The sequence below is a fragment of the Microtus ochrogaster genome (genome assembly GCF_000317375.1).
Source record: "Microtus ochrogaster isolate Prairie Vole_2 chromosome 14 unlocalized genomic scaffold, MicOch1.0 chr14_random_3, whole genome shotgun sequence".
Classification (NCBI taxonomy): domain Eukaryota; kingdom Metazoa; phylum Chordata; class Mammalia; order Rodentia; family Cricetidae; genus Microtus; species Microtus ochrogaster.
The window spans coordinates 12,872,546-12,882,264 of record NW_004949098.1 but is presented as its reverse complement, the minus strand read 5'-3'; the positions used below and the strand labels follow the sequence as shown (position 1 = coordinate 12,882,264).

The window sequence follows — 9,719 nt, the reverse complement described above, 5'->3', positions numbered from 1 at the left end:
GCCAGGGACTGGAAGATGATGTGGAAAGCCAGGGACTGGAAGATGATGTGGAAAGCCAGGGACTGGAAGATGATGTGGAAAGCCAGGGACTGGAAAGATGGCCTTCTGAATCTAGGCAAGCATTTCACCAGCTGAACCACGTCTCCAGGCCTGGGTCACACAATTTTTGCCAAGTGTCCACAAAAGGACCCAATCCTCAATAAATACTGTTAGGAAAATGTCCCACACTAAACACCAACTCACAGCCAGCAAAGACTAAATATACCAAAGCCATAAAACTTCTAGGTGATGGGCCTGGAGAGATGGTTGATACAAATGATGGTAAGCATGTAGGTTGCTGCAGGCATTGTGGAAACACGGTATGGCGGTGCCTAAGGAAATGACAAAATAGGACAGTGGGATGTTTCTACAGGTGAAATATTTGCTATGGAGCCTTGAGTTTGATCCCCTGGTCCTACATGGCAGGAGAGAACTGAAAGCTGTCCTCTGACCTCCAGCTGCGTGCACGAGGGCGCACCTCACTACATACGTGTGTTCTTGATAAAACTAAAGAAGAAGGGAATGGAGAGGTGGTTAAGAGCACATACTATTCTTCCAGAGAAGCCTTGGGGCAGCTCGGCCACTTTTAATTCCAGCTCCACGTGATTTGACCCTGTCTTCTGACCTCCAACGGTGCCTGCACTCACACCACAGAATCCTAACACATACGCAGAACTGGAAAGAAATATTTTTAAAAAAACATAGATAAACTAAAGGTAGACACCCATGTGGCTCAGGAATCCCTCTGCTAGCCTGGTCTCTGTGCTCACTGCACCTCTGTCCACAATGCCCAAGGCACAGAAACACCCTAGGTATTGGTTGATGAACGTGATTCATACAACACACACAGGACTGCTGCTGCTCCGTGGAAAAGAAGATTCCACTGTTTGCCACACCGTGGATGAGCTTGGAGGGCATTATTCTAAGCAAACGGGTAATGGAAGAAAGAATAATGTATAATCTCACTTAGATGTGAAGTCGAGAAACAAAAGCTGAGTTTGCGAAGACAGATAAGGAAACAGTGGTTAGCACAGTGGGGGTGAGGGAGGAAACAGAGCCAGGGCCGTCAAAGGACACAGATTACCAGTCATGAAGGAGGAACAGGCTTGGGGACCAATGTTAATTGAATTGTAGTGTTTGGGGGATTTTTAATAGCTCTTGTCAAGAACAAAGCAAAGATGTGCACTGACAGACACCCAGTCTTCCTCACCATCGTAACCGGTGACGGACTGTCTGTCTGTCTGTCTGTCTGTCTGTCTGTCTCTCGCAGACTGTGCTGCAGCCAGTGCATACATACACAAAATTCGTTAAAAGCCCCCAAACATGAGCATGTACCAGGGAAATAAATAAGAATATGCCATAAAGTATATAACGAGTGTCGTCAAACATGGGTGTTCGAGAAGGAAACAAAAAAAAAAATCCATGACTTCTCTTTTTGCGGCAGGGTCTCATACGTCACAGCTGAGCTTAATGTCACTCTGTGCTGTGATCACAGGCTCCATAGCCCATTCACACAGTGCTGGGGAAGGACCCCGGGGCATGCTGGTACACCACCACCTGAGCTTCAGCCCCAGCCCTACAATGGGAAAACTTACAAAGCTAGTATAAGGTACTATACACCTAAGCAGCCTGGAGATGGCTAGGCGGCTCTTCCAGAGGACAGAGCTGGGTTGCCAGTGCCCCTTTCAGGTGGCTCACAACCACCTGTAACTCCAGCTCCAAGGGATCTGATGCCCTCTTCTGGTCTCCATGGGCACCTTCATGCATGTGAGTACCCCGCCCCCCACATACCTGAGCACTTCCCTACAGACACACACACACACACACACACACACACACACCTACACACACGCGCGCACACACACACACATCATATCTACATGAATTGAATCCTGAGGGTGGGGCAAGTATTATTACATTATAGATGTAGTACATATCATTATGTTGATAATCCCAAGAAGGGGGATTATCTGCCTGTGAGAAGTATGCATTACAAAGCAAGCAGAATATTCCCAGACCTGTACTCTGATGGTTCTGGTGTTCGAGAGGCCTCAGGAGAGAGGTTATTTTACCTTCCTGCCCATCAGTGCCGCATAGTTATAGCTGAACAAAAGGACAAAGCAAGCTTAGTTCTGAGGAAAAAAAGTGTTCGCGTGTTTTTCTGTGTAAAATGTACAATGAAAAGAATTGTTGTGTTGAAAAGTCATGACATGCTGGGCAGTGGTGGTGCATGCTTTTAACCCAGCTCTCAGGAGGCAGTGGCAGGAGGAGCTCTGTGAGTTTGAAGCCAGCCTGGTCTACAGAGCTAGATCAGCCCCACTGTCTCCGTGGGTGGGTGCACCCCTCTTGGTCCTGACTTCCTTGCTCATCTTCTCCCTCCTTTTCCTCATTGGGACTTTGGGAGCTCAGTCCGGTGCTCCAGTGTGGGTCTCTGTCTCTATCTCCATCCATCGCCAGATGAAGGTTCTATGGTGATATGCAAAATATTCATCAGTATGGCTATAGGATAGGATCATTTCAGGTTCCCTATCCTCAGCTGCCCCAGGAACTAACTGGAGACCTCGCCTTGGGCACCTGGAAGCCCCTCTAGGTCCAAGTCTCTTCCCAACCCTAAGATGGCTCCCTTAATTAAGATATGTGCTTCCCTGCTCCCCTATCCAACCTTCCTGTATCCCAATCATCCCGTTGCCCCAAGTTCTCCCCATCCTACCCTTCTCACTTTTTTCTCCCCTTCTCCCCTTACCCCCCTCCCACCCTACCCTTAAGATCCCGATTTTTTGCCTGACAATCTTGTCTACTTCCCCTACCCAGGAGGATAGCTATATGTTTTTCTTTGGGTTCACCTTCTTATTTAGCTTCTTTAGGATATCAAAATATAGACTCACTGACCTTTATTTGTAGCTAGAAACCAATTATGAGTGAGTACATTCCATGTTCATCTTTTTGGGTCTGGGTTACCTCACTCAGGATAGTATTTTCTATTTCCATCCATTTGCATGCAAAATTTGAGAATTGAATAAATGGGACCTACTGAAATTGAGAAGCTGCTGTAAAGCAAAGGACACTGTCACTAAGACAAAAAGGCAACCCACTGACTGGGAGAAGATCTTCACCAACCCCGCAACAGACAAAGGTCTGATCTCCAAAATATATAAAGAACTAAAGAAACTAGACTTTAAAATGCTAATTAACCCAATTAAAAAATGGGGCACTGATCTGAACAGAGAATTCTCAACAGAGGAAGTTCAAATGGCCAAAAGACACTTAAGATCATGCTCAACCTCCTTAGCGATCAGGGAAATGCAAATCAAAACAACTTTGAGATATCATCTTACACCTATCAGAATGGCTAAAATCAAAAACACCAATGATAGCCTCTGCTGGAGAGGTTGTGGAGGAAGGGGTTCCCTCATCCATTACTGGTGGGAATGCAAACTTGTGCAACCACTTTGGAAAGCAGTGTTTCGGTTCCTCAGGAAATTCGGGATCAACCTACCCCTGGACCCAGCAATACCACTCTTGGGAATATACCCAAGAGATGCCCGATCATATGACAAGGGCATTTGTTCAACTATGTTCATAGCAGCATTATTTGTAATAGCCAGAACCTGGAAACAACCTAGATGTCCTTCAATGGAAGAATGGATGAAGAAAGTGTGGAATATATACACATTAGAGTAGCATCTCCTATTACTGCTGGAAAATAAACCCTGAAAAGGGAGGGAACACCCATGGAATAAGAATAATGCTAAAATTTTCCAAATTATAAATGAATTGGTCTACTTTCTGTAACCACATGATAAACATATCTGTGAATCCAACCAAACACATTCTCTCTGTCTCTCTGTCTCTCTCTCTCGCTCTCGCTCTCTCCTTCTCTCCCTCATACACACAGAGGCACACACAGGCAGGCATGCACACACACTCTTTTTCACATACACACAGACATGTAAACACATGTATTTGTATGTATTGCCACAGAAGTCTTGCTCCATCTAATCTCATTCAGAGCAGCCAGATGGACACATGTTTACTGACACAAGCCTCATCTATTAGTCATTGCCTGCATTTATTGAGCACCTGTTGTATGCTGGCACTGTGTAGTTTAACTGCGCTTCTGCAACCAACCCCTCACAACCTGCTTTACAAAGCAGACCCTGATATTTGTTCAGCCTCTTCTATTTCAAGGAAGTGGGGATTTTTAATTGTCCCCCTTTGTACCCAGCCGGGGACATAAGAAGGCATCTATGCTGAGGGTAAAGAGATTGGGTTAGGGTTCTTTCTGTGTGACTGGGCTCTGGTAATTCATCTAACTTTTCCTATCATCCTTGCTGCTTCTCCGGCTTTCCCTGAAAGTCTACGAGTGGTCTCCGGGCCCAGAAATTCTGCCGATTTCAACACTGTCCTTGTGCACTCACTGAGTGGTTCTGGTTACCAAGTTCCTCAGAACAGTCCTGTTTGCAAGGAACTCCGCATTTCAGAGTTTGTCTGTACTTCAAAACAGTCTGGGTTATTGCCACAGTTCTTAATTGCACTAGAAGTAGACAGTGAGACCATGTCACTGAAGACTCCACACACTTCCCTGCAGGGTATAGAGAAATCAAGTGAGGACTTGCTGGAGGCTTCCTCCGTGTGGGATGTTTTCATACTACCAGAAGGCGCTGTGCAAGCTGCTCGCGGGGACCAACAGTCTCACTCGGCTGCAGACCACTTGTGCTATACTGCCAGACTGCCAGGTGTGATATACACTCTGGGGTAATATGGGCACAATCATTGTGGGGCAACCAGTTGCTTTCTGATTGGGTTTAAGGCCTTTTCTACAGGAAGGAATCCATTCCCGCTGCTGTAGACCTGTAACAAGCCTTGGCGGGCCTCTCGGAATTCCTAATGGGGACACTACTGTTGCTGTTCTGCTCAGTAGTTATTCTTTTTTATCTTCACTGTTGAGAAGCATACAATGGTGTCACAGTTCCATCACCCAGCCATCCACTAGGGAGGAGTTGCTGGCTAGCTAGGGTGCAGGGACGATCCATTCTCAATACCCTCTCCCTTGCTCAGATGAGCTCCTCAAACAAGGAATAGAGCTAGAAAGAAAACTCGGGCCCTCCTACTGGTACCTTGGAGCACCCACCAAGACCACACTTCCTCCCTGGTTTTTAAGGGTACATTAACATAAGACAATGGCACTTTCTAAAAGCCACCCGAAAATAGGGGTGCCTCAACCGGCTTGATCTACAGATTTGTCAGAGCAAGAGGATGCTGTCTGGGATGTTTCCCTTCACAAGCTCCAGTCAGAGATGACCCCATTCACGTGAGAGTGTCAGTTCATGACCAAATGATACATTGTGTCTTCTCCTGGAGGGCGGGGTCTGCAGTGGCTCCTTGCTGCATGCCTTTGTAGATGGCGGACAGACATGTGTTATGTCTTGAATTCTGCCACATCTGGGCAACGGGCAATAAAATGTGGGTGGAGGCTAAGCAAGAGTTGAGCGGAAGGGCAGGGTGACCCTTTCTGCAAGGCTCCCGCACCTCCCATTGGGTTTGAGGACCATTTAGACTCATAGGTGAGAGCAAAGGGGAAGTCTCAGCACTTTGCTTCTGTTGAGGATACATTTTTCTTCTGGTTTCCCTTTACACACATGTAGTATTGGGGGTACAGGAAACTGGCCAGGCTCCAGGTCCATTCCAGAGCCCAGGGTGTCTGCTTGCTAAGTTCTTTCCCACTTGGCATATGCTCAGGTACCTCCTGCCAAGGGTGGCCATTGTCTGACAGTCACAGGGACAGCCGATCTGCCACAAGCCCTGTCTCTGTGTGCCTGGGCTTGGGACAGTTACCAATTCCAACGGGGTCAGATTAAAATGACCAAGGAGTGGCTCTTTGCCTGTTTGCCCTCACCTCGTCCAGACATCTGTTCCTTCACTGCATGAGAGCCCCATTCTTCTGAAATCCAGAGCATAACGAAGACCAACAGAGACATCCAGCATTGTGGACTGAGCAACTGCTGCATTCTCAGACTTTGTGTTCACAGCCCGTCATTGTGGAGTTACCTGGACCATAGCGTCATCCCAACGCTCTGCCCATCCTCCTTGAGAAGACTCTGAAGGCCTCTGTCTCAGTTTGGACAGGGTTTCTGGGAGCCAAGAGGGCCGCCTCCAACGCCCAGTGCCGAGTGACAAAAGTGGAGAGCAAGGGGGCGGCGGGGACAGCGCGTGTGTGTGTGTGTGGGGGGGGGGGTGCCCGGGAGCGCGCGACCACGGGGGCGCCCTCGCCAAGTTCCCCCGAGTCCAGGCCCGGTGGTTTTCCCGGCGCCGCCACCTTCGCAGGACGGGCCCAAGGCCGAGCCGGACCAGGGTCCTGGGCCCGTGCCCGCGCCGGGCCTTTGTTCTGAGGAAAAACACAATGGTGGCCATGGACTTGGGGTCTCCCTTACTCCCAAAGAAGAGCTTGCCTGTCTCTGGGACCCTGGAGCCGATGGCCAGTTGGCTGAGCAGCAAAGTGGCTGCAGAGGTTCCTCATGGCAGCAAACAGGAGCTGCCAGACCTCAAGGCCCAGAGCCTGACCACCTGTGAGGTCTGCGGTGCCTGCTGAGACACGAAAGGGCCTGTCCAGCCACGCGCGCTCCCACCTCCGCCAGATGGGTGTGACTGAGTGGTACGTGAACGGCTCACCCATTGACACACTGCGGGAGATCCTGAAGAGATGGACCCAATCCAGGCCAGGTGGACACCTCTACCCACCAGGGCCTAACCCAAAAGCCCTAGCCAAGGTGGTGGGTAGCGGAGGTCCTGGCAGCTCACTAGAAGCCCGCAGTCCCTCGGGTCGTCACATTTCACCCCTGGGCCACTCACCAACTGCTCCTCCTCCTCCCACGGCCCGGAAGATGTTCTCAGGCCTGGCTACTCCTTCCTTGCCCAAGAAACTGAAACCTGAACAAATGGGAGTGGAGATCAAGCGGGAGATGATGCCAGGGGCCCTGCATGGGGAGCCACACCCTTCTGAGGGTCCCTGGGGCACGCCTCGAGAAGATATGGCACCTTTGAACCTATCATCCAGGGCAGAGCCAGTACGTGACATCGGTTGCCAGTTCTGTGGTGAGTTCTTCAAGAACCGCAAGGGTCCAGCCACGCTCGCTCCCACCTGCGCCAGATGGGTGTGACTGAGTGGTCTGTCAATGGCTCACCCATTGACACACTTCAAGAGATCCTGAAGAAGAAGTCCAAGCTGCGCCTCATCAAGAAAGAGCCTCCAGCTGGAGACCTGGCTCCTGCTCTGGCTGAGGATGGCTCCCCGACAGCAGCTCCTGGGGCTATGCATTCCCCACTGCCTCTGTCACCCCTGGCTAGCTGGCCTGGAAAACCAGGAGCTGGGCTGGCCCAGGTTCCCCCGGAGCTCAGCCTGTCGCCCATCACGGGAGCTAAGCCTTCTACCACCAGCTACCTGGGCCCAGTGGCAACCAAACGGCCCCTACAGGAGGATCGTGTCCTCCCAGCAGAGGTCAAGGCCAAGACCTACATCCAGACTGAACTGCCCTTCAAGGCAAAGACTCTCCACGAGAAGACCTCCCACTCCTCCACCGAGGCCTGCTGTGAGCTCTGTGGCCTTTACTTTGAAAACCGCAAAGCCCTAGCCAGCCATGCGAGGGCACACCTTCGGCAGTTGGGTGTGACAGAGTGGCGTGTCACCGTCTCCCCCATCGAGACGCTGAGTGAGTGGATCAAACACCAGCCCCAGAAAGTGGGTGCCTATCAAAGCTACATCCAGAGTGGCCGCCCCTTTACCAAGAAGTTCCACAGTGCTGGCTGTGACAGTGACAAACGGCCACCCCTGGGGTTGACACCTGGGGGCCTGTCCCGGGTTGGCCGAAGTGCTGGGGGGGGGGGGGGACTGAGGCCTGAGGCTGGCAGGGCAGCTGACAGTGGTGAACGGCCTCTGGCAACAAGACCACCTGGGACCGTGAAGTCAGAGGAGCACCAACGGCAAAATATCAACAAATTTGAATGCAGACAAGCCGGCCCATCAGATGCCTCTGCAGCTCAGGGTGGTGAGGATGCCAATGACCTACAACAGAAGCTGGAAGAGGTGCGGCAACCCCCACTCCGGGTCCGACCAGTCCCCTCCCTGGTGCCTCGCCCCCCCCCCCAGACATCACTGGTCAAGTTTGTGGGCAACATCTATACCCTCAAGTGCAGGTTCTGTGAAGTGGAATTCCAGGGCCCACTCTCCATCCAGGAAGAGTGGGTGCGGCATTTACAGCGGCACATCCTGGAGATGAACTTCTCCAAAGCAGACCCTCTGCCAGAGGAGCCCCAGGCCCCACAGCACAGACAGCAGCTGTAGAGGCGCCCTAACATAACATCATTCCAGATCCCCTCTTGTTCCACCTGTCACCTCCTGCTTCTCCTCTGTGTCCTTTCCCATTTCCCTCTTTCTTTTCCGTTTCCAAAGGAGCAAGCCAAAACCTCAAACCGGCGCCCTTTGGGGGCCGGGCACACTACATCCTGGGCGCCGGGAGCCAGCTAGCCACCTTCCCTCAGCCTGAGGACTCTGGGGCCACAAGGGTACCCTCTTTGAGCCTACCTGGTTGGTCCAGCAGGGGCAGTAGCCAGGCCTTTGGTGGTGGCTAATCTGGTTACAGGGGAGAACAGCACTTCCCTGTGTCTAGCAACCAGGCAGGGCTATGTCTGCCATCCGTGGCCATTTGCAAAGACCCCAAAGACCCCTGTTCCCTTTTGCCCCCATCAATATCTATTCTCACTCATGCACAGGCAAACATACACACACACGCCCTTCGTGAGACCTGGGATCTGCCCTAGCCCCACAGTTCCCAAGTCAAACAACCACATCATGCCACGGTGCTTCTTGCTCAGGGGAATTCACACTCCCTCTGCTAACTTACTAGGGCTTGGGAGCCCCCACTGAGCCCACAATGCCACGGAAATTCTTGCTGGGTGCCCCCCCCCCCCAAAGGGGGCCTTCCTAGCTTGGAAGAGTTCAGAGCTGACAGCTGCCTCCTGCCATGACAGCTCCTCAGGGGCTCCAGGGCTGGGAGGGTAGAGTGAGGGGTGGGACTCTCCTCTCCCACCCCTGCCACCCTCCCCCTTTTCACTGTTGCTTTCTATGTATAGCTCCCTAGATCTTTCACTTTAATAAAAATGTGTTTTGTGTAGAGAAAAATGAAATAAAATAAAATGACCAAGGAGTCCATTGTACCCTTTGGAAGCAAAGGGGTTTGAAAGTGGCTTAGGAAGTGGTTGAGAGGGACCTTGGAGGGGAGAGCAGTTGCCTCCCGGGAGTTGAGGGGAGTCAGGCAGAGCTTCTGCCCCTCACCCCCAGGCTCCCAGCTGCACACCTGCACCCTTTATTGTGGGGATGCTATATAGGGCAGCTCTCCACCCTACAGCACCCCCAAACCTCTGTGTTTGTTGGGGCTGAAGGAGCGAGCTCAGAAAGACAGACATGTCTGTCACCCCACTCATTTCCCAGCCTCCTCCAAGTTCCCTGGGCAGTCTTGGTTCATTCTCTTCTCTCTGCCTTTTCTAGTTAGCTCTGCCCTACTGGCCTGTCACCTTCATGGCTCACACTAGCTTCTTGAATACGGCTTAACCTTGCATCTTGAGTGCACAATAAATATATATCAACAACAGGCAGTATGTTTAAAATAAAAGGCAAATAGGGGTTT

The 9,719-nt window shown here is 51.2% G+C and overlaps 1 pseudogene; it reads left to right on the top strand.

Moving 5' to 3' along the window:
- Positions 1–4,594: 4,594 nt before the first annotated feature.
- Positions 4,595–8,388, top strand: LOC101990282 (annotated as a pseudogene).
- The last annotated feature ends 1,331 nt before the right edge of the window (positions 8,389–9,719 follow it).